Source organism: Panthera onca, chromosome A1 (assembly GCF_046562875.1).
Source record: "Panthera onca isolate mPanOnc1 chromosome A1, mPanOnc1 haplotype 2, whole genome shotgun sequence".
In the NCBI taxonomy this organism is placed as follows: Eukaryota; Metazoa; Chordata; class Mammalia; order Carnivora; family Felidae; genus Panthera; species Panthera onca.
In genome coordinates this window covers 230705935-230729798 of record NC_138339.1, presented here as the reverse complement: position 1 = coordinate 230729798, position 23864 = coordinate 230705935, and the positions used below count along the sequence as shown (strand labels likewise).

The following is a 23864-nucleotide window of genomic DNA, read 5'->3' as shown; positions in this document are numbered from 1 at the left end:
GAGCATGAAGAGGGGAGGGGCAGAGACAGAAGGAGACACAGAATCGGAAGCAGGCTCCAGGCTCTGAGCTGTCAGCTCAGAGCCCGATGCGGGGCTCGAACCCACAGACCGCGAGATCGTGACCTGAGCTGAAGTCGGATGCTTAACCGACTGAGCCACCCAGGCGCCCCAAGAATACATATCTTAAGGGAATGGAAATAACGTACGTTAAACACTGTCACGTAGGAAGTGCTCAGTAAATGGTGTTATTTTCTAGGGGAAGGCATATCAACAGTCACCATATAATGTGAAAAAGCGTATTGGGCTTTTATACTGAAGGTTGAGGATACAAAGGAGTAGAACTGCCTCTGGGGGTCAGAGAAGTCCTTCAATTGCTACCACCTGACAAAACTCCCAGATGTGACTCTCCTGCCTCTCACACACCCACTGTGGACTGTGACTAAAAATTCGAGAAAAAGGAAATGCAAAATAGTGAGAACGTACTGAATAGCAAACAAAATTTGAGGAGTGAGCCAATAGACACCGAGTACAAGCAGTCTCCTAACTCCAGTTCAGTTCATGTAGGGGAGGAACCTGTAAGTGGGAGAGTGTAAAACCTGCACGTGCTCTGGAGCAGAGAACTGGGCAGGCCTAGTGGGAGAGCACAGGTATTCTAGAATTCTCAGGAGGTTCTGGAATATTCCAGTATATTCTGGAGTGCACTTCCCGTGGGTGAAGCCGGAGGGCAGGGTGAAGTTCACACAATTATGTTTGTGAGGAGTGGGTTTGTTGACTTGTCTGCTTGTGGGGTGACCCGAGGAAGATCACAGCAGCCTTGTAGTAACATCTGGAGAGTTCTGCCCCTTTAAAGAGACCAGGGCTCTAGGTAGTGATGAAAACTTCCTCTGAGAGTGTAGCCAGGTCTCAACTGTACCACGATTTCTTTCCCGGAAAGCCTGAATAATATTAAATGTGGAAAATTGGTACCTTCCCCCCACCCCCTCCATACTTGGATGTCTCCTCTTCAAGTTCATCTTCTGGGCTGAAGCTGTTGCGAAGATACTATTCTTTCTTGTTCAGGAATTGTAGCTCCATGACACCCGAGAATGTCGTTGACAATCACATGTAGCAAGATGAGTGATGAGCACGTCTCCAGCCTCTCAAGAATCCAACCTTTCAAGAATGCTTCATTTCTTAGGACCAATGGTTCCAGTAATGGTGATGGGGAAGAAGGCGCTGGAAGGAACAGCTGGATCTCGTGCCTTTGCCTCAGATGCCATCCAAAATGGTGGGCAATTAAGCATCAGCCGCATACCCTCCCCAGAGCTGTGTGAGGCGGCAGCTTATTAACAGGGGCAAGTCTGGGTCTGCTGTCCTGTGGGGACCCGAGCACATGTTCTGCCCTGACTTCTCTGTAAAATTCCCAAGTAGGGCCCCAGGAGCTCAGTCCCATAAAAGGTGGGCGTGTGCTGTAATGAGTTAGGCGGAATGGCCAGGGGAGGTGGGGGTAGAGGGCAGGAGCCCATCACCTTCTCTGTCTATTCATCCGATCTTCTGTTGTCGTGAGTGCGTTATCATGGGGCCTCCTTACGTATCATATAGAAACATCCTTTCCACCAAGTGCAAAGAGAGCAAGCTTTCCCCGCCTTTCCGGGTGTAGTTTTGTGGTAGTGAGAGATTTGCAGGCAGATAGGTCGTGGTTTGAGCTGCGGGGGGAAGAGCTCTGTCCAGATGGGCTGACCCCAGCACCACAGCCCCTTCCTGTCACCCTGCAAGGCGTCCCTGTGCGGGATGGGGCTGACTCTGGTGCACACCTGCTGAGCCCCCGCGCTGGCAAGCAGCCCTTCAGAACAGCGCCTGGGTGCCCCCTCCCCCGAGGGCCTGCTAGCGAGCAGGGTAGGGCTTCTGGATCCCATTAGGACGCAGCTGTCCCGGTCTGGGCACCGCGAGCAGAGCGTGGGCCTGGTTTCCATCACTTGGGTGTTGATTTGGCCTGTAATCATCATCAGAGGGCACATTCCAGGTTCGTGGTTTAAGAAAAAGCACACTTTTGCCTGCAGTTGAGGAGCCGTTCCGTTCCGAGCCTTTAATGCTTCTGGCTGAGCACCGTGGCTCCTCCCATCTGAATCTGACCATGCAGCTTTGATTTCCGAGGCAGGCGGCCGTGGTGCTTGGAAAGGCACACCGGCCCCTTTTCTGGATAGCCCCAAATGCTTAAAAGTGCAAATGTGGCCAGATAAATGTGTGCCGGGTTACTGTGCCAGGATTCCGCTGGGAGGCCTCGGGCTCTGCATCTTTATTGGAAACACCCAATAAACCACCGGCCTCAAGGCTCTGTTGTTTTCAGTGCAGGGCTCACTTACATGCAGTCTCCTTCAGGCCACCAGGAAACCTTTGGCCAGATTGTCGTTTGAAGCCCCACGCCAGTGCAGCTTCCCGGACCCCCAGCCTGCTCCAACGGAGCCAGCCGGTTTGCTCTTACACGCAGGGGTGGGTTCTCAGTGCTTGAACTCACTCTCCTCTGCACATCAGGATGACACTCGGGGGCAGGGGAAGTGGATGAGCTCTGCTCTCCCCATTCACCCATCTGAGACTTTCCAAGCCGGCTGGCTAAGGCCCAGGATGTACCCCGGGGGCCAAGGGACAGAGTTTGTCTCCGGGTGCAATGAACCCACCTTCTCCGTTTCTCTAAGTGATAACTAGCCCGGGCAATAGCAGTCAGCTATCTGACAATCAAGGACGGATGGAACTTCTATTGGCCAGCTAACCAGAAAATTAAGGCTTCTGTTTTAAATAGCCTCCCTTAAGAAAAACATTGCACACTTTAGCCACAGGCAGGTTCTGTCATTGCTGCGTCCCCCAAGGAGGCTGTGGGCTTGGCTGACCCACAGTTAGAGGGTGGCCTTCGAGGCTGAGCTCAGGGTATCACAGCAGATGACACAGCGCAGAAAAGCCAGCGCTGGCCGTGGGGGCCAGTGACAGACAAGTGGGAGCTAGATTCTGATGCTCTAGAATCTGGCTGCGGTCAACTCAGGATCAGTGGTGCGGGAGGATTTGAAACAAAAATGTAACCAGTCGGGCGGCCTCTGGTCTTAACAACAGCTGAAGGCAGGAGGTGCAGGTACAATTGCACTATCCGTAAATTCAGTCAACATTTCACGCAGCGCAAGGCCTTTTTCTCAACAAGTGAGCTCGCCCACGGCTAAGATTTCACCACCTGTCAGGGCAATGACCAATGACCCGATCGGTCACCGTGGATGTAAAATTCGTAGTCATCGGGGGCGGTGTCTGTCGACTTCTGATGAACAGTTGAGGGCAACCTAATCTGATTTCACCCACGCACACCTTACATTTTTAAGCTGTAGGATCTCGTGAGTCTTTGACAAGAACGTTAGGCCGTGATATGTCTCTCTCACTGCTGTGCCTACCTGACATAATGTTAACTTGATGGTAAAGTTGAATTTTTAAAAAAATGTTTATTTATTTTTGACACAGAGGGAGAGAGTGCATGCACACAGGTCGGGGAGGGGCAGAGAGAGGGGGAGACACAGAATCCGAAGCAGGCTCCAGGCTCTGAGCTGTCAGCACAGAGCCTGACGTGGGGCTCGAACTCATGAACCGTGAGGTCATGACCTGAGTCAAAGCCGGCCGCTTAACCGGCTGAGCCACCCAGGCGCCCCGAAAGTTGGATTTTGAACTGCAGGCACCGGGAACTTCAGAGGACCCCATGCAGAGGGAAGTTGGGGAGAGAGCGGAGACTGACTCCAGTGAAGGGATAAGTGAGTTCTCCTGGATTCGCCAGGAATCAGAGGCCAGACGGGACGACCTGGGAACACAGGCTGTGATGCCCGAAAGAGAACAGAACCCTTCCAGGCCTAGCTTTGCCACAAGCTGTTGTGCGAATCCTGAAGCTGGCTTGCCGGCCCGGAATAGTGCCTTAGTGTTCTCGCTACCCAAGCCCTTCTTTGATGAAACTACCTGCTGTGTCCCCCGACGCCAGCCACTTGGACCAAAATGGGGCTGTCATCCCTTTCTGTGACTCTGCCTCCCTGGCCTCAGTCCCCTTGAGGGGAGGACGTTGGAGACGGTCCCTCCCTGACATTTATCGGAACTGCAGCTGGTGGAGGAGAGGGGTCCTCACTGGGAGGGAGAGAAGAGCCTGGACGCCGCTGGTGGTCGTGTCCCCCACGTCCTGGAGGAAAAGATCCACTACCTTTTGGTGACAGGGACGCTGACATGCAGAGAGAAGCATGTGGCAGAAGTGGCTGGAAGGTTCTGTCTGAATTTGGGTCCCTGCTCCAGCCGTCATTCGGTTGTCTGAATCGAAGTGCGCCTTGTTTCACCCAAGTTCAAGTTGTGGTCCCTGCTATTCATTCTACTTGCCAGCAGTTTCTTAGCATTCTACATGTCCTATTGTTACCATTATTTCTGGTGCACAGTTTTGGGCACCTTTTGGCAGCCAAGCACCCATTTTGCTCGGCAACTCCCCACGTGCGGGGTTGGCGTGGGCAGGAATCCTACTGTGCTAAGGCTCAGAAGACAGAGAAGGCTTTGCGTCTTACCATCAGAATCCGGTGCCGAAATCCCGTTTTCAGCTCCTGTTTCAACAACTGAGTCAGTAGTCAGTTATACTCAGTTATAAGTAGCATTTAGATCAGAAACCAGATTTCCCCCCCTGCCTTCCTATCCATCCTACAAATCTCCGTTCAGGTCAACAAATAACGGAGGAGAAGCTGTCTGCTGGAGACAGAAAGGTAAGTCCCGTCTTGGAGGCAGACCCGTTAGTGTGTCTGATACACTGATGGCTTCCTACTACCCAAAGGGACCCTTCAGCAGACTCCCCAAATACGCTCCGAATAAAGTGTTGTCTGGGACGAGCTTTCAAGGCCCCACATGACTTTCTACAGCTAGCCCATCATCCTTGCCTTCTGGGCTCCTGTGGCTAGTCCCCACGCTCGCCCAGTGGCCTGCCTCCGGGAGGACTGGCCTCCATGATGCTGAGAAGGTACTTCCCTCACCCGCCGCCCCCGACCGTCCATATCCTACCCACCCGTAGGGTCCAACTCATGTTCTTCCCTCTTTAAATCTTCCCAAATCTGGTTCTTTTACAGCTTCCTGGTGGAATTTCGCCACCATTTATTCTTAAGCTTTCTCAAATATGGTGGTTTTACATTGTGTCCTTACCCTGTATCCAGTCGTCTCTGGGTAAACCATGCTGTCCTTGAGGCCTGCCAGCAGCTAGGTCACGTGCATGCAGAGTATCCCCAGGGCAGCAGACAGGGCTAGGGCAGAAGGTCTGGGTTTGAGTCTCGGTTGTGGGATCTTGGGCAGCTGTCCAACCCTTCTTCTCTAGAGGGCTGCCTCCGCGCACGGCTCCCCCTGGTCCCTCCGCCTGCAATATACCTAAACCCCTCCTCTTGCCGGCCCGGCAGCCTCTGCTGTCTACAGTTCTTGGCTCAAGGCTTCCTTCATTAGAGGGACCTCCCCAGTCACCCTGCTTCCCACCAGAGATCCTCCCTCTGGACTCCCAATCCTGGGCATGCCCCTAACTGAGTCTTGTCACCCCGTGCTGACCTTCATGTTAAGCTGCCTGCCTTCCCTGCCTGCCAGGAGCCCCTGAGGTCAGAAAAGCCATTCAATTTCTCTCTGGTCCCCAGGGTTATTGAGGACCTGGGGTCTGGCAAGGACTTAATACTGGTTCGTTTTATGAATACGGAGGGGGTCTGCCTACCCCACAGCAGAAGATCTCCCAAATAAAGAACAATAAAATAAGAATTATCATAACGACAGCTGACTAAATGGCCACGTGCCTGGCGCTGTTCTGAACCTCTGTCACGTATCATCTAACGGCAGAGCCCACGAGGTAAGGAGTATCCTTATCTCTGTTGTAAAGATGCGTGTAATAAATGACACAAACCTAAAAGTCTAAAATGGACGTATCAGCAAGACTATACTCCTTCCGGATGTTCTGGGAGAGAATCCTTTCCTCGCCCTTTTCAGTTTCTGGAGGCTGCCCATTTTCCTCGGTTCCTGGCCACATGGCTCCAACCTCCCAACCATGGGCTTCTCTTGTCTCATCCCCTACGACTGACCCTGACCCTCCTCTCTCCCCCTTATAAGGACCCTGGTGATGACACTGAGTCCACCCAGATAAGGCAGGGTGTTCTCCCCACCTCAGGACCCTCCGTGTAATCACATCTGCAAGGTCCCTTTGACCATGTGAAGTCACACATTCACTGCAGGTGTTAGGACAAGGGCACCTTCTGCAGCCGCCGTTCTGCCCACCTCGTGAAGACGCCGAGAAACACAGAAGCGTTCCGCGACATGTGCCGAGGGCCATAAAGCACTTTCTGTGTAGAAGATCTTAATTTCCCCCGGAGCTTCAAGCACTCGGGAGGTGCTCAGTGAATGCTTTTGAGTTACTGAAGTGACTCTTACAAAGTGAAGTGAACTGTCCCAGGAGCTACTGAAATACTTGCTCGGAAATCTAAAAAATAGTTTTCCAGCGTTGTTTATTGTCTTTGAATTCTAGAGGCCCTCTTCGTCTCATTTTTCAATGATCCTGTGAACATTCAACCACTGCTTAGTTACTGGTTATTCCCTAGGAGCTCTCCACGAGGCGGCGTAGATGTTTACCATCTCAGGGAACAAGGTCGTCCTGACTCTCTCTGAATAAGAAACAATTGCATTCCGTCTGCAACGAAAACAATGACCGGACAGATCCTTCCATCTGGGGAATGTGGGTCGGAGGCACGAAGTTTCTATTCCCAGGCCGCCATCCCTTCGTTCAGCCTGCCATTTAGCACGTGTTGCGTGCCTTCCGGGGGCCAACCCTTGGACGACAACCCTTGGAGCGCCTCGGCGATGCTCACCGTTCGCAGAAGGGACGAGTGTCTACACGTGCAATTATGAGGTCGTCCAGAAGGAGTAGGACCGGGTGAGAAGAAGCAGGCTGTGCCAGTCTGGCTGCATCGGAAGAGCCGAAGCGCCGACCCATGTAAGGAGGAACTTCCAGAAGTAAATGTGGCTGCCGGCGATCCAGGGAACAGAGGGCGGAAGAGCCTGCGGTGGCCGATGGATCCAGAGGTCTGTGTGGGAAGCAGAGGGACAGTGCCTGCCAATGGGCGGGGCTTGAAGATGAAGGTAGAGTGGGCTTCCTCTCTCTCTGCCTACGGGTAGCACAGTACCTCAATCCTGCACCTATTTTCTTTTGTCTCTGATGTCTTTCCATTCCCTTGAGTCTTTTTTTTTTTTTTTTTTTTTTAATGTTTTTATTTATTTTTGAGACAGAGAGAGACAGAGCATGAGCAGGGAAGGGGCAGAGAGAGAGGGAGACACAGAATCGGAAGCAGGCTCCAGGCTCTGAGACATCAGCACAGAGCCCGATGCGGGGCTCAAACTCACAGACCGTGAGATCGTGACCTGAGCTGAAGTCGGACGCTTAACCGACTGAGCCACCCAGGCGCCCCCCTTGAGTCTTAATACATACATCTTTTGAGATAGCACAGAACATATTTTCCCAGTGGGCATCCACGAGGCATCAGGAAGGGGTTTAGCATCCACCTAGTCGGGAAGCTCGGAGGCATTCCCTGGAGACAGGAGCCTTCTCCCCGGTCTCAAGGATAGCCAGTCTCCGAGAGCATGTCACCGGCAAGGCTTCAGGGTTAAAAAGAGCAGGACTGGTTCCCTTTCTCCGTCGGTACAGGTCCCAACTCTGGCTTCGTCCCCTGGTTCCGGCGCTGAGTAGCTGTAAAACTCTGAGGACACTATTTAACCTCTCTGACCTCTGTTTCTTGGTGACAACCTCAGCCCCTTCTCTGGCTGTTGTAAGGATTAAAACATTCAATGTATGCGAAGTTCTTAGCCTAGCGCCTGGAGCTTAATGGGCACACAAGAAATGTGCCAATTCCCTTCACTGGGAAGCTCTGCCCAAGGAAAGCTTTAATTACCGTTGCTTTCCCTTCCTCCCAGTTCAAGACTTTGTTTCCAAGATAATGAACAGACCGCAGGATTCTGCTACCTGACAGCCATCGGTAGCCGACAGACTCCCCATCTTTGGCCTCAACGCTGTCTCTCGAAGCTGGGACCCTTGGGTGCCAGCGTGTTTCTCCATGGCTCCTGGTGCACCCAGATCCATGATAGTTACACAAGACATGTGCATAAATATTTACCGCGCTCAGAGCCACCCCCAGCATGGGGGGCCTCAGAAGAAAATCTGAGGGGCAAGACAGCTCTGGCATCCTCCACCTCTAGCTTGGGGGATCCTATGTCTCGATGGGAGGTCGCATCGACAGACTGGGCAACTTGTTGCTTTGAGAATCGAGTGATAATTATCTCCGCTCAACATGAGGAGCAACTAACTATCAGGGCACGACACATCACTGGTGGGACTTAGGCAGTTCGACGGGTTCCCTGACCCCATTTCTCTGAGTGTGCAGGTACACGCCCAAGTTCCTGGTGTGGACACCCAGCAAGAATGCTGCCGGCAGGCAGGGGAGGAATAGATCCGCTGAAGCGCCAGCCAAGCACTTGGTATGAGATTTCATCTCATTGATGCCGCAGGAACATCATGACTATTATTATTTTTTCTGTTTTGCAGGTAAGGCCATCTGTGGCTCAGGGGAGGAGACTAATGTACCCAAGATCGCATATCTTTAAAAGGCAGGGCCAGGATCTGGCTCCTGGCTCCTTGCCTCTAAAGGCTTGGCACAGAGGAAAGACGAACACAAGAAGAAAATCCCAGCATCCTTGAAAGCCTCCCGAGGAGGTGGGTCCCACGTGGGTGCTACAGTGGCCAACATGCCCCGGGTGCATCCGATAGTCAGAGGTTGGGAATTCTTCTTGCTACAGGCATCCCTGATCCCCGTGCCTGTCCGTAAATTTCTTCCACCCAATATGGCTCCTGCAGTGTCTCTCTAGGAATGTGAATAGGATAGGGCCAGGCCCACATGCCAAACAGGCAGCCCCGGGGGGACAAAGGCCATCTCCAGGGTAACTGAAATCCACACTCGTAAGCACTTTATGGAGAGACTCTAATACTCTCTTGGATTCTACCCGGGAGCACTGAGGTGAAGACACCAATGTGCGCAAGAAGATTCAGAGTCCAGAAGGCTGGCAGGCACAGCCTGCTGACTGCTCCATGGGGACAGCGTGCCTTCGGGGTCCCCTGTGGCCTTCGGGCATGCCCTCTCCCATGGGAGCCCAGTATTTCTACATCTGGAGAGAAAGCCTTCGGGGACCATCAGAGGAGGCCAAGAGGCCTGCATGCCTCAGGGGCTCAGAGGCAGGTGCAGGAACCCTTCCTGGTCTTTCCTGCCATTCCCCTACCCTCCGGAGAAATTCTGAGTTTGTAGCGGGCAGTGCTGGTGGTGGTCGCGGTGGGGGAGAGTCTGTATTTTTAACAAGCTTTGCCGGTGGTTTTGATGTGGGAGGTCTGTGGGCCCTATTTTGAAAACTCCCGCTTTCCCCGCCGACACAGCTTCCAGTGGATTCTCTGGCCACGGTGACACTTCTGAGAGCCATTTGGAGTCTCAGGACATTCTCTAGAAAACAAATCTATGCCGAAGTCCGTAGGAATCTTTACCGGATTCATCATCGGGGAGTTGTGGAGGGCCCTGTTAAGGCCCTGGGGGCTGGGCTGTGCAGGGAGCAGTGCCCTGACCAAGAATAGCGTCCCCTCTCCTTCCCCCAGAACCCACCCAGGGATGGCCAAGCAGGGGCTCGGAACAGGAGGGCGTCCCTGCAGGGTTAAGGCCCTGAAAGGGTTAACAGTCTCCCCAGAAGCCTGGATTCCAAGGAGAGTTGGAGCACTGGGCCTTTCTGCTGGCCCTCTGGGCACACCAGCCAGCACCTGTTCTGGTGCCTGCCCCTCGGGGCTGAGACCCTGAGCCTCCCCCCTCCTCCCTTCCCCCTTCCCCCATGCGGGGTGCTCCGTTCCGGACACAGTTAGCCAGAACCCTCGGGACAAAGAAGCTTCCTTTGAGAAACACATGCTTGGAGGGGGACTAGGTCTGTGTCTACACAACAACACTTCCCAATGTTCTGAAAAGGAAAACAAAATAAACAAATGTGTGAGGTAGCGATGAAGACATTCAAAATATTTCCCTCTAGAGCCGGAGAAATCTGACGGTGAAAAAAAGAGAACTGATTTTGCTGCCCCCCCCCTCCCCCACCTTACACCCGCTTCAATTTAGGCTCCTTATTGCTTTCTGGATCTTTCAGGGTTATAACCGCTATCTCAATGACTAATAGAAAACTCCATTAGGCCCTTTCTTTATGAAGGGAATTAATGACTTTGAAAATTTAGTGCTTTGTAAACATAGTAGGGAAAGCATTTCCCCAGGCTCGCGGATTCCTTGGCAGGGAGGGAAGCTGGTTAGGAAAGTAAATGTTTCCAGCTTGCTGAGAGGCCCCCCTTCACCAAGCACTGTCTGCTTCTTGTAAAGCCCGGCCCCACAACACTGGGATGTTTCAGAGTCCTAAAAAAAGGAGTCAAAGTAAAACCCAAAGAAGCAGGAGGCAGAGAGAATGAGACGCATCTGCGGAGTCGAGAAAAGACCAACTGGTGGAATTTTCTAATATAAATGAATTTTTTCGGTAAAAATGTGCGTCCTTGGTACATCCACCTTTTGACCCGAATTAGAGAAATTGGTTGTTTACCCAGCCCAAACCCACAGGGTAATTACCCTCTCTGTTCTCTTAAATTTTTAGGCCTGGCCAATGACATAACACCTTCAGAAATGAAAAACCTCTCACAAAAAATAAAAATAATAAGAAAAAAATAAAAAGCCTCTCAGGACAGACATTCAGAAGCGAGCCCGGGAAAGAAGGGACTGTGGGATCAGGACGGTGGGGTTTCATTGCTGGCATTCACATGGCAAGTTGCTAACACTTGAGGGAGGGGAGGTGACGGGGGAGAGAAGGGAAAAAGCTTTCCTCGTCTACCAAGGCTTTCTCCTTCAAAGCTGCCTTTTCCAGAGACCAGCCTTTTCTGGCCCAGTCCCTTCCTCCTCAAGAAAACCGCAGCAACACCAGTTCAGCAAATGCTCACATCACTGAAAGTCAGTCAGTCCCACTCGAGGACCCGGGTAATTTAGGAACTACCCAGGCCCGACCCAGGGGATTCATTCATTCCTCCCCTGCATCTTGGTTAGGTTGTGCTAACTCATTCGTTCATTTACCAAACAGTGTTGAGCACCTATTGTGTCCAGTTTGGGGTCAAACCTTTGAGATTCAGGAAAGGAGGCCTTCAAAAAGGCTATCAGTCCTTGTAACAGCAACACCAGCAGCCAAAACGTGTATTGCTTTGGGAGTATCTGAGTTTTTGAGACAAACCGCTGTGACTTTCTCTTCGTTTCTTAATCCGTTTCAAAGGGACCAGCCGGGTTGGTGAAATGATATTGCTGGTTTGTAGTACTTAGGTCTTCTGAGAGAGAGAGAGAAGAAAAAAAAAAAGTTTAAATGTGTAAACCAAAGTGAATTTTTTTAAACAATGAATCTGTTGCTTCAGCCACCCGAGACGTTAGAATATACTTTCTGAAATTAGAAAATCAGAAAAGTGAGGTTGGGTATGACATACAAAAGAGAAAAGTCTAGAAGACGCGACTTGGAGGTGTCCAAGTAACAGGGTAAGCAAATTAAGGGTGATAGGAAGTGGAAAGTTATCGGAACATGTCACCAGTCAGGCAGTCTGGCAGAGAACGTTAAAAGTCTCCTTTCCTGCCTAGGATCACGGGTAACAAACATTCACGCACACTTCGGCCTGGTGCTGTGCCACAGAAAGAACGTATCTGATGTCTGTTTTATTTTATTTGCCGTTTGCTCTGTTCCACAAAGGATTTAAGGCAGTTTACAAAAGAGACACAAGCCATAAGCTTCATACACACTAAAAACAAGAGCAGGAGAAAAAAACAAAGAATGGAGACGTAACAAGGAGCCAGGAGTGAGGTGAGGAAAAATACAAAGTTTACCGAGCCGGTTGACAGACTTCCTTCCAAAGGGCCACAAGCCGGGCACCAGGAGTAAACAGAAAAGGGAAACGGATGAATGTTGAGATAAAAGCAGGTCAACTGCTTAGGAAATCACTATTTTTGGAACCAAGGAAAGAGGGGCATTTCTCCTAAGCGCCTTTCCTCACCCTCTGGTTAGTTACTAAGCCACAACCTTAATGGCATCCTGTGTCTGACCCACCCCTCCGGCAGTTCAGAATTTAGACCTGTGGCTCTTGCTTGAGATTTCCGTTCACTTTTTCTTGGCGCATCGTGTGCTCCTTGAACACCCCACACCTGGGAACATATTTATTCAGTGTGGACCTACTTTGGTCCGGACGATGGAACCTTCCAGAATCTGTCCTACACATTAGGTCAACAGTGTAGAAAATATCACCAGTGGCCCAATTTTTCAGCGCCCACATTGTAACGAAGGTGCTGACAATGTGCGTACTAATGAGAAAAATTAGTACGAAGCAAGGCTACTCGACAGGTCTGGAGGATCTGGACACCATACCCAGGCAAGCCCCCCAATCTTCAGCCTGTTTGAGGAGGGGACAGGACTCGGCGGCATATAGGCAAACATGAGACCCATCCCAGAGCTGATCTACACGCCCTGGAGACCGAAATGGGTGGTCTGATGTTTCAAAATGGTAACAACCCTTCATTCTATCCGTTAGCTGTTTTCCCGCTCTGGTCACATTAAGTGTGTTTAATTGATGCTGTATGGAAGGTCCCTCATGTTAGAGGATAAATAAGCTGTTCCCTTGATTTATTTATTTATTTATTCAATATATGAAATTTATTGTCAAATTGGTTTCCATACAACACCCAGTGCTCATCCCAAAAGGTGCCCTCCTCAATACCCATCACCCACCCCCCAAGCTGTTCCCTTTAATAGAAGCCTGGAGCTTTCCTTGGGAGGAGGTCACTTTGGGAACAGCCTTCTCATTAAAGGGCCATGACAACCAAGGGTTTCCCCACCCGCGCCCTCTCGGACGCTCCCGGAGTAGGGAAGGGCGGACGCGCCCTCTAGTGGCCGCTTTCGGAACGTCCCCCTCGGGCGCGCTCTGCCGCTGCGGGCGCTCTGGGAGGAGAAGCCCGGCATCGGCATCGCAGAGGTTAACCAAGAGCTTGCTGGAGGCCGCTTTGGCTCCTTCCAGCCAGGCTGAGCCTTTCCGGGAGGGTGATCGCAAAGAGGCCTGGGCTGATGGCAGGCAAAAAACCCTGTTAGTAAAGAGGCGGCGTAACCTCACTGCACAGAGCAGCGTGCCTTTGCTGCAGGAACCCCCCCCCCCCCCCACCTGCCGCAGACCCCCAGGGGTCTCCGCATCCCTGGGTTCTGTCTCTCTACAGCTAAGCCCCTCTCCCTTTACTGCGGAAGTCCTGGGACGCCCTTGCCAGCCTGGATTCCTTCAGACTGCCTCTGCCCCCTGATGCTGGCAGATTTTTCCTTTTCCTCCGCTGCTGCAGGATTCCCTGGACGACTCAGAGGTGGGATGGGGGTGGGGTGGGGGGGGTCTTTCCGGCCTCCGACCTCAGGATGACCCTTCCTATTATTGAAACCTAGCTAAGAATTTAATAGGTTTTTGCAAATGAGCCCGGGGAACCATTTCTAATAGGATTTCCGTGAGAAAATGTTCCCAAATTTTAAACAACCATCATGCATATAATCCATTCATGAGATAAAGACTTCCCTTGCTTCTCCTGCCCAACATCCCTCTGGCTCTCTTCCACAGGTCAACTTCAGGGACTCCTATTTCCTAGGTCAAGGGCGAGGGGCCCCTGGTGTGGCTTAGGCTGGGCCACTTGGATCTGGATCTACCTGGGCAAGTCTGATGGTCTGTGAGGAGGACGGGCCAGAAGCTGGGTGCAGTGGCTACCCAGGGCATGTAAAGGGCACCGGGGTGTACCGCCCAGACCCCCTTCCAGGAAGGGCTCAGGCCCCGGCCACAATGAGCATGGCGGGGTGACGGGTCCTTCAGGATAGACCTCAGCTTTCAAACCTGGCCTTACTCTGCTTAGGACTGCGGAGGCCAACACGTGGTCCAGGGGCCCAGCGCTTCTGTCCAGCGCGGGACCCTTCTGCTAGTCGTCTGTGCTCCAGAAGCCCAGCGAGCAGCTCCTGGGTAGGTTTCCCTCCTGCCTGACTGCCCCCCAATTCTGCTTCTCCAACCCACCCCCCCCCACCCCCCCCGCCCCCATCTCTCCCGCAGGAGTTTCTCAGCTACCCGCTGCATGCCTAACTCCAGCTTGGGGCCTTTTCCGGAGAGCCCAGCCCAATAGATTGACGTATCCGATGGAATCAATGCCAGGGTCCCTGACGTTTGGGGGATCGCAAACCCCTTTTGAGAAGAGGACACTAACTGTGGAAGTCTCCCCAAGAAATGCGTGCTCGCGTGGGCGCACACACGCTCAGTTTCGCAGACTGCAGACCCCCCGGCCTCCCAGGGGCCTTTGCAGTCACGTTGAGAACCCCGGACTTGAGGGAGGTGGGGAGGGTGTGAGGGCTGGAGGGCTGGAAGGGAGGGGGAGGGGAGAAGGGGGTGGGGAGAGCTAATGGCAGAGCTTCAAGCATTTGGAGAGGAGGCTTAATTCTAATTTCTGCCTCAGATCTGACCCTCAGCGCAGCCTCCCATGAGCTCCTGGATGCGGTGAGAAAAAATCGGAAGCCAATTCCCTTAAGTGCTCCACAAGGCCCTGGAGGCAGGCTGCCCGGCTTGGCCCCATATGGCTCTGGCACAATGAGGGCTCACAGAGCAGACTGGCTCGGCCTTGGAGTGCAGGGGCCCAGTCGCCCATCTGGCAGGGGTGGGGGAAGGGACCCCCATTCTCTGGGGAGACCGCGTTAGACACACAGCACTTGCTGTAGCCCAGGCACAGAGAAGCACTCACGCGTAGTGAGTGGCTGATTTCACGCACACGCAACCCCACGTGGTGGCTCCTATCGTTATTCCAGCTTATACCTAAAGTGACTGATGCACAGAGAAGCTTGGCAACCTGCTAAAGTCACACAGCTAAAGAGCAGCAGAGGTAGGATCTGGACCCACGTTGTGTGGGTCTGTGTTTTCTATCCCTGTCTGTGCTGGCTCTGTGCTTGTCAAGAACTTAGACACTGGTGTCAGAGGGCTTTGGATACATTCCCAGCTCCTCCTCTGCCTAGGTCACGTGAGCTCACTAGGTCTCCTGCCTCTTTGTGACTCAGTTCCCTCAACGCAGTAGAAAGTGGTATTAATCCTACCTCATAGAGACGTGTGTGGTGTGAGTGAGCCAATCACGTCAAGGGTTTTTGCTGCCACACAGAAAAATGATCCAAATGATGTGGCATACAGGTGAAGTCTTTGGACTTATGCCATCCACAGAGCTCGACCGACGTGCCCTCTTTCTTTCTTTCTTTCTTTCTTTCAAGTTTATTTATTTATTTTGTGTGTGTGTGTGTGTGAGAGAGAGAGAGAGAAAACACAAGCGGGGGAGGGGCAGAGAGAGAGGGAGGGAGACACAGAATCCGAAGCGGGCTCCGGGCTCTGAGCTGGAAGCACAGAGCCCGATGTGGGGCTCGAACCCACCAACCGGGAGGTCACGACTTGAGCCGAGATCGAAAGTCAGACACGTAACCGACTGAGCCACCCAGGCGTCCCTCAGAGTCCTTTGTGCCCCAACTCCTTAGGCCAGCCCGGCCCAGCCACATGAGGCCTTGAGGTAGGAGGCCTGAATCCAGCCACAGAGTTAAGGAAACCAGGTGAGGTTTTTTCCACGGATTCCTTGCCCGGCACACAGCTCCAGCTCTCCCGATTGCCTCAGTGCTGTGTCTTCCAAGAGTTTCCGTGCCAGGAGCCTGCCCCAGCCCCTCCACATTCCTGCCAGTGCCTGAATTAATAATGCTGTCGTTTCCCTCGGAGACGAGGGACGTGTGGGAGAAGGATTGAGGGTACGCTGTCGTCCCCCCAGGCCTTCTGGAAAGCCGGAGTCGACCCAAGGAGGAAGAGAGGCCCCACGGCTGTGCCACCTGCCTTACATCGGCCCAGTCTCCCAGTCTGTGGACTTAGAACAGTTATGGGGAGTGTTGCTTGCTTTTGTAAAAAGATTCCCTTCTAGTGAGTTTAAAGGCCTGGGATTAATACAAATTTAATCAACACGAAACTTTTCTACCACACATGTTTTTTGTGTGTAAGGGCATATGCACTCACAATCGGGAGCACTGAGCACCCGTTCCACAAATATATTTCTACAGGCAGATGAAAGAGATTCTCAGTTGTGAAGACAGTTCTAAAGGCAGGTTAGATGAAAGGTAGGGGCTGAGGGTAGGGGCTGTGTAGACAGCAGAGTGCGGGATGCAGGACCGGGAAGAAAAGAGGATTTTTTTTTTTTTTTTTGGAATGGATTTTCCCCATTTAAAAAATCATGTCTTTAAATTATGTTTTATATATTTGTTTTAAAACATGATATGAAATAATTAAACGCACAATGTAATTTCACTGTAGAATCTGAGTTCTGTCAAACAGGACCTCAAATACTCAAATGCCTTCAATGGAGGCTTTTCTTAAACGAACTAAATTTCTGTGTTTTACTTCTCATTTCAGAATTCATTAATCCTGTCTCCTTAGAGGCCTTTCTCCCCCCTGGCATGTCAAGGCATGAAGAGCGAGAGAGTGTGGTTCTCACATTAGCTGCAGCAAGGAGGTACCTCTAAGCACTAAAAATAGCCAGTTCATCCCGAACTTTCTTTCTCTGTTTGCGGATTCAGAACTCAGCTCACTTAGGATCTTTCACAGGTGCGCATGTCTTTGCACGGTGAGAGGTTTTGTCCCTCTACCCCCGCAAATAAATTGGTGCGCATGTATTTTTCCTAACAAACGACGTTTAATTAAATCCGTTAATTTGACGGTAAGTGCACCAGGAAAGTTTGCTTTTTAAAACTGCCCTAAAGTTAATACTTTTCATCTGTATTCTTTTCTGTTTGCTTTTACTGCATACATGGTGAGTGCTTATGGGGCACCTGGGTGGCTCAGTTGGTTAAGCATCTGACTTCGGCTCAGGTCACGATCTCGAGGTTCGTGAGATTGAGCCTCGCATCGGGCTTTGTGCTGACAGCTCAGAGCCTGGAGCCTGCTTCGGATTCTGTGACTCCTTTTCTCTCTCTGCCCCTCTCCTGCTCATGCTGTGTCTCTCTCTCTCTGTCAAAAATAAATAAACATTGAAAAAGAAAATTTTTTAAAAAACATTAAAAATCTTAAAAAAAAATAAATAAAACTGCCCTAAAGTTAATACCTTTCATTTGTATTCTTTTCTGTTTGCTTTTACTGCACAAATGGTCAGTGCTTATGATATGCCAAGCACTTTATGGGGAAATAACATTGAACAAAATTATGTTGAACAAAGCTTTTCTGAAGCTTTGATCTATCTATTATCTATCTATCTATCGATCTTCCGATCTATCAGTCTATCTATCCATCTATCTATCTAAATATCTATCTATCATCTATCAATTATCTATCTATCTTATATCTCTGTCTATTAATTATCTATCAATCATCCATCTATTTATCTATCTATCTACTATATATCTATCTATCCGTCTATCGATCTATCATCAATCTATCTATGTATCCGTCTGTCTGTCTTCCTATCTATCCGTCTATCCATCTATTTATCAATCATCTATCTATCTATCTATCTATCTATTTTTCTTAGTAGGCTTCAGGCCCAGCACGGAGCCCAACAAGACCCGAGATGAGACCAAGAGTCAGACTCCCAACTGACTGAGCCACTGGGCGCCCCTGAAGCTTTAATTTTAGGACGAGCAAACTTTTGAAATGAGTGAACTGATTTCAGAGTCTTCTAGTGGAGAGTGTGTCGTTAGAGGTAAGGGGCTACCAGGATGGGTCCCCTGGGAAGACCTTTCAGAGGGGTGGGGCATCTGAGTTGAGATGTGAATGCCAGGGTAGAGCCAGCTGAGTAGACGTAGGGCAGGACGGCAAGGGTGGAGGCATGGAGTTGGGACAGGTTCAGTGAGTCCAGAGAACAGAAGCACCGCGGTAGCTTGAGCCGAATGAGGAAACGCCCCCAGAGTGGTTAGCAGGGCTCCGAGTGTCACGCTCAGTGTAGGCTTTCACTGTCAAAGCCTTGGGAAGTTGCGGGAGATTTTTAAACTAGGAAGTGACTTGATCCGATTTATAAAGACCCTCTGTTGTCAAGGATTTGCTGCAAATTAGTTGCGGAAAAGGGGGAAGGGGGTCGTGGTATAGTTACAACAAGACTGGCCGTGGGTTGATAAGTACTGAGGTGAGGTGATAGCTGGGGCTGGGGGATATTATACCCTCGTTTGTTTTGTGTGTGCTTGAAAACGGCTATTACAAAATACACGAGAGAAGTCTTTAAACTGCAAAAGAAACAAACTGGGGAAGGTACCCTCTAAATGGCAAATGGGCATACCAGACAACTAAGGACAGCTTTGCCCCAGAGCCCTCCGAAGTTTATTCCGAGTAGCCAATCCTAAGCCTGCTTCCCCTGCCTTGTCCATTCCTTCCTGTGGGAAAAACCACAATAAAGGCTCTTACCCGCAGTCCCCTGTCTCTGCCACCTGCCTGACCCTGATGCTTCCCCGGGTGGCCCTCCTCTTGGGAACTGAAGGTCACAGACTCTGTTTACAATGCAGTTACCTGGTGATCTGCTGGCCTCACCATACCTGAAGAGTCATGCAGCTTATATCTTAAAGCAGAGGGCAGGGGTGCCTGGGTGGCTCAGTCCGTAAGCATCCGACTCTTGATTTCGGCTCAGGTCATGGTCTCATGGTTGTGAGATCGAGCCCCACGTCAGACACTGTGCTGGGCACGGAGCCTGCTTAGGATTCTCTCTCCCTCTCCCTCTGTCCCTCCCCTGCTCTTGTACATGCTATCTCTCAAAAATGAATGAATGAATGAATGAATGAATAAAACAGAGAACAGCTACCTGTTGCTACTTAAGAGCCTGGAGCCTGCATCCAGTTCTGTGTCTCTGGCTCTCTCTGCCCCTCCCCTGCTCACACTCTGTCTCTCTCTCTCTCTCTCTCTCAAAAATAAATAAATATTTAAAAAAAATTTTTTAAATGTATGCCTTCCTACCTTTTCAGTGGGCAGAATCAGGAATCATACATTTTATTTGTTTAAGATAAAATATATCATGGGCCGCCTGGGTGGCTCCTTTGGTGAAGCGTCCGACTTCAGCTCAGGTCATGATCTCACAGCTCGTGGGTTTGAGCCCCGCATCGGGCTCTGTGCTGATGGCTCAGAGCCTGGAGCCTGCTTCGGATTCTGTGTCTCCCTCTCTCTCTGCCCCTCCCCCGCTCGCACTCTGTCTCTGTCTCTCTCAAAAATAAATATTTAAAAAAAAAAAAAAAAACCTAAGTAGGTAAAACAAGAAATAAAACAGCTAAGTTGTATCAAGGGCTATGACGAAGTCCAAAAAAAAAAAAAAAAAAAAATCTGAGACAGAATAACTGATGGAGATTATAAGGAGGAGGCAGGGGGAACTCTCCCCCAGGGCCTCACGGAAGGAAAGGGGTGGGCTACGAGCAGAGGCGGGGTGGAGGTCAGGACTAGGAGAAAGAGGATGCAGAAGGAGGGCATGAGGCATTCCGGGCAGAAGGGGCTGCTTGTGCAAAGGCCCCGAGGCCGTAAGGCTGTATATGTCTGAGTAGCTGAACCGACCAGTATGAGACAAGGTGGGAGCGAGGGAAAGTGGCATGAAATGAGGCAGGAAGAGCGAAAGGCTGGACGAAGCAGGGCCTGGGCAACGGTGAGAATTTGGGCTTTTACTCTCCTTTCAGTGTCATCCTGGCCTTTTTGTTTCAACGGGCCCACCTTCATCTTCATCCAAACGTTATGGAAATCTTACAGACGGCCCCTTTCCGGTTTTGCCCTGAGTGGGTGTTCATCCGCTCCAGGCTGGGCGAATCCCCACGGAGCTTCATTTTCTCCATCTCCTCTAATTCCCAGCTGAGGGGGGCTGGCACCAGACGCAGACTATGTGGCTTCCCGACACACCAAAGGCAGGAGCCGGGCTTGTTGGGTAACCGGACCGGTCACGGCTGCTGGAGCTTTCCATCGGCGCTCCCCCAGGAGCCGAGTCAGCCAGCTGCTGCCGGAAACCTCCACACCCCGTGCTTTGGGGGTCGGGAGAGGCACACGCGTGCACGCACACGCCGGCACTGTCCCCCCAGAGCGCGGGCTTGAAGCCAGCATCAGTGGGGAGGAACCCGGGAGGACAAGAACGCAACAATTCCCTGGCCGCACTGCAGAGCGGGCCTGACGCCTCCCGCCCCGGGCGTGGGGCCAGGTGGGCAGGCCCCGCCAGGGGGTGACGGAGGCCACACCAGGGCATGACCGAGGCCTGCCCTGACATGCTCTCCGACACCAGCTGGCAGCAGCCACGCTCTGCCCTTAGGAGCGCTCGCACGACACTCCAACCCATCAGCTGCCGCGAGAGCCACATCCCTTCTGACAGGCGGGCCGAGACGGGGCCAGCGCCGGCCAGCGGGCAGGTGCAGAGGGCTCCATCCTGCGGCTCTTCTCCGAGGGGGCACCGCATGTTTCTTCCCCGCCCAATTAACTCCCCAGAGACCCATCCAGAAGGACTGGATTTGTCATGAAAACCGACACGACAGGATTCGTAGAGAGCTGGCTGCCACAGAGCGGAGGCTGGGATCCAAGGCGCTCCTTCCCAGCGGGTCATTTGCCTGACTTCAGCAGAAATGCACAGCAGAGAACCCAGAGCCGCACGAGCACCTGCAGTGGAAGAATTCAGAATCACAAGTAATGGGTCTAAATTGGCAGGCTTTCACGACAGTCCCACAAATCTCCAAGTAGACAGCTGCCATGGGTCACGTAAAACGTACGTAGCTTTAATATACAGTTTCATTTTGCTTGAATATCAGCCTGGGTGCAGAGAATCAAAGAACGGCTCGGGGTAGAGAATTCAATATGAGAATCCAGACGGGGCTGCCAAGCCCTATATGTGCTAATGTTGCAGTGTCGACACTGGACGTAAGGTCAAGATTAATTCGGTGAAAAACAATCATTTCACAATGTCATAGACACCTTCTGAGTTGCAGAGCAGAAGGCATCCAGGAGGGTAGATGAGGCATGGGGTGTGTTTTGCCAAATGGCCAAAGTGGGGAATTCTTTGGACGGACAGCCATATTTTTCTTTGCCTCAACTGCTCAAGTCGGCTGCTGCAGCACAAAGGCAGCCAAGGACAGTGCGTAAATGGTGACGCTGTGTTCTAATAGAACTTTATTTGTGGACGCTAACATTTGAGTTTCACATAATTTTCACATGTTGTGCAATACTCTTCTTTTAACTTTTCCCTAACATTTAAAAATGTAAAGGTCATTCTCAGCTCATCAGCAGAGCAAAAAATAGTTGTTATTCTGACCCCTGAAATGATATAAGGATTCCCTATAGCCATTGTGCACCCATTTTCAACAAAAAAACCAACTCATGGTCGACCTCAGTTTAGCTGTTCTCTCATCCCTTCTTCCTCCCTGCTGCAGTCTTGGAAGCAAACTCTAATCACCAAATTATTTCATCCGTATCCGTATTTCAGTATTTATCTCTAAAAGAGGACTCTAGGGGCGCCTGGGTGGCTCAGTCGGTTAAGCGTCCGACTTTAGCTCAGGTCACGATCTCGCGGTCTGTGAGTTCGAGCCCCGAGTCGGGCTCTGGGCTGATGGCTCAGAGCCTGGAGCCTGCTTCCCATTCTGTGTCTCCCTCTCTCTCTCCCCCTCCCCTGTTCATGCTCTGTCTCTCTCTGTCTCAAAAATAAATAAACGTTAAAAAAAAATTAAAAATAAATAAATAAAAATAAAAGAAGACTCTAATTTTAAGCATAAAACCACAGTGTCATCATCACATCTGAAAATATCAACGATAATTCCTTAATATCAGAAAATATCGAGTTAGTATTAGATTTTTCCAGCTGTTTCATGAATGTTTATTTTTATTTTTATTTAAAAAATTTTTTTTAATGTTTATTTATTTTTAAGAGACAGAGACAGAACATGAACAGGGGAGGGGCAGAGAGTGAGGGAGGCACAGAATCCGAAGCAGGCTCCAGGCTCCAAGCTGTCAGCACAGAGCCCGACGGGAGGCTCGAGCTCACAAACCACGAGATCATGACCTGAACCAAAGTTGGACACAACCGATTGAGCCACCCAGTCGCCCCTCATGAAAGTTTATTATTACAGGTTTTGTGTTTTCTTCCCCACCGTTTATTTGGGCTGGGATCTAGAGGAGATCCTTAAATGGCAATTGCACGATCTGTTCCTAAGTCTCTTCATCTGTGAGTTCCTTCCATCTCTCTGTTATTTTTCTTTACAAATGATTTGCTAAAGAAATTGTGTTTTGTTCTGCAGGGTTTCCTATAGTCTGTATTTCTGATTGCACCCCTGTGTTGTCGGACATAATGCATTGTTCTCCGTATTTCCTAGGGTACAGCGGTATTTTCTGCCATTTGGAAGTTAGAGGTAAGAGCTTGATGAGATTCGAGTTTTCTTTTGTTTTTGGTCTTGTGTTCTTCCATCAGGAGGTACGTAACGTAACGTGTGGTTATTTCTTTTTTGTGTGTGGTTGGCAGCTGTTGACAATTATTGCCTAGATCAATTCTTATTTTTTTAAAAATAGGCTATTTTTTAAAAACAGTTTTAAATTTACAGAAAAACTGAGCATTAGTACAGACAGTTTCCCAGATACCCCCTCACTGCTCCCCACAGTTTCCCCTAGATTAACATGTTGCTTTAGTGTGGTACGTTTGTTACAACTGATGAATCAATATTGATACAGGCTTATTTTGTCCACAGTTTACATTAAGGCTCACTCTTTGTTTTGTACAATTCTATGGCTTTGACAAATGTATAAGGCCATGGACCCACCATTACAGGATTGTGCAGAATAATGTCACTGCCTTAAAAATTCTCTGTGCTCCACCTGTCTAACCACCCCACACCTCTAAACCCTTGGCAACCACTGATCTTTTTACTGTCTCCACAGTTTTGCCTTTTCTGGAATGTCATATAGTTCGAGCCATACCGTGTGCAACCTTTTCAGACTAGCTTCTTTCACTTAGCAACATGCGGATTTTTTTTCCATCTCTTTCTGTGGCTTCTTAGCTCATTCTTTTTATTGCTGAATAATATTCTGTTGTATGGATGTACCGAACTTTGTTTACCATTTCAACTACTGAACCTTCCAGTTTGGGGCAATCATGAAGGAAATTGCTATAAATATTTGTGGGCAAGTTTTTGTGTGGACATAAGTTTTCAACTTACTTGGGTAAAAACCAAGGAGCACTATCATTGGATCATGTGGTGAGAATATTTTAGTTTTCAAGAAACTGACAAGCTGTATTTCCAAGTGGTTGCATCATTTATGCATTCCCACCAGCAATGAAAGAGAGTTGCTGTGGTCCTATATCCTGGCCAGCTTTTGATCTTGTCAGGTTGTTTGATTTGAGCCATTCTAATAGGTGCATAGTAAAATCTCACCATTGTTGTAGTTTGTGATTCTCTAATGACATTAGGGGAAGTAGCATTTCATATCCTTGTTTGCCACCTTATCTCTTCTTTGGTGAGGTGTCTGTTCAGACCTTTTGCCCATTTTTAAAGTGGGTTGTTTGTTTTCTTATTCTTTTCTTTTTCTTATTCTTGAGTTGTAATGGTTCTTTAAATATTTTAGATACAAGTCCTTTGTCAATTACATGTTTTGCAAATATTTCCTCCCAGTCTGTGGCTTATGTTTTAACAATGTCTTTTGCAGAGCAGAAGTTTTTAATATAATAAAGCCCTGCTTCTTGATTTTTTCCCCCATGGATCATGCTTTTCATGTTGTATCTAAAAACTCATCACCAAACCCAAGGTGATTTACA

General features: G+C 50.1%; 1 long non-coding RNA gene across 1 annotated transcript; it reads left to right on the top strand.

Annotated features, from left to right (window-relative positions):
• LOC132682210 (uncharacterized) lies at window positions 1–17345 on the top strand. The gene is made up of 5 exons (XR_013553133.2): window positions 1–1267; window positions 8579–13460; window positions 13706–13811; window positions 13992–14095; window positions 16547–17345. It is a non-coding gene; the product is annotated as an uncharacterized LOC132682210 (long non-coding RNA).
• Window positions 17346–23864: the final 6519 nt, after the last annotated feature.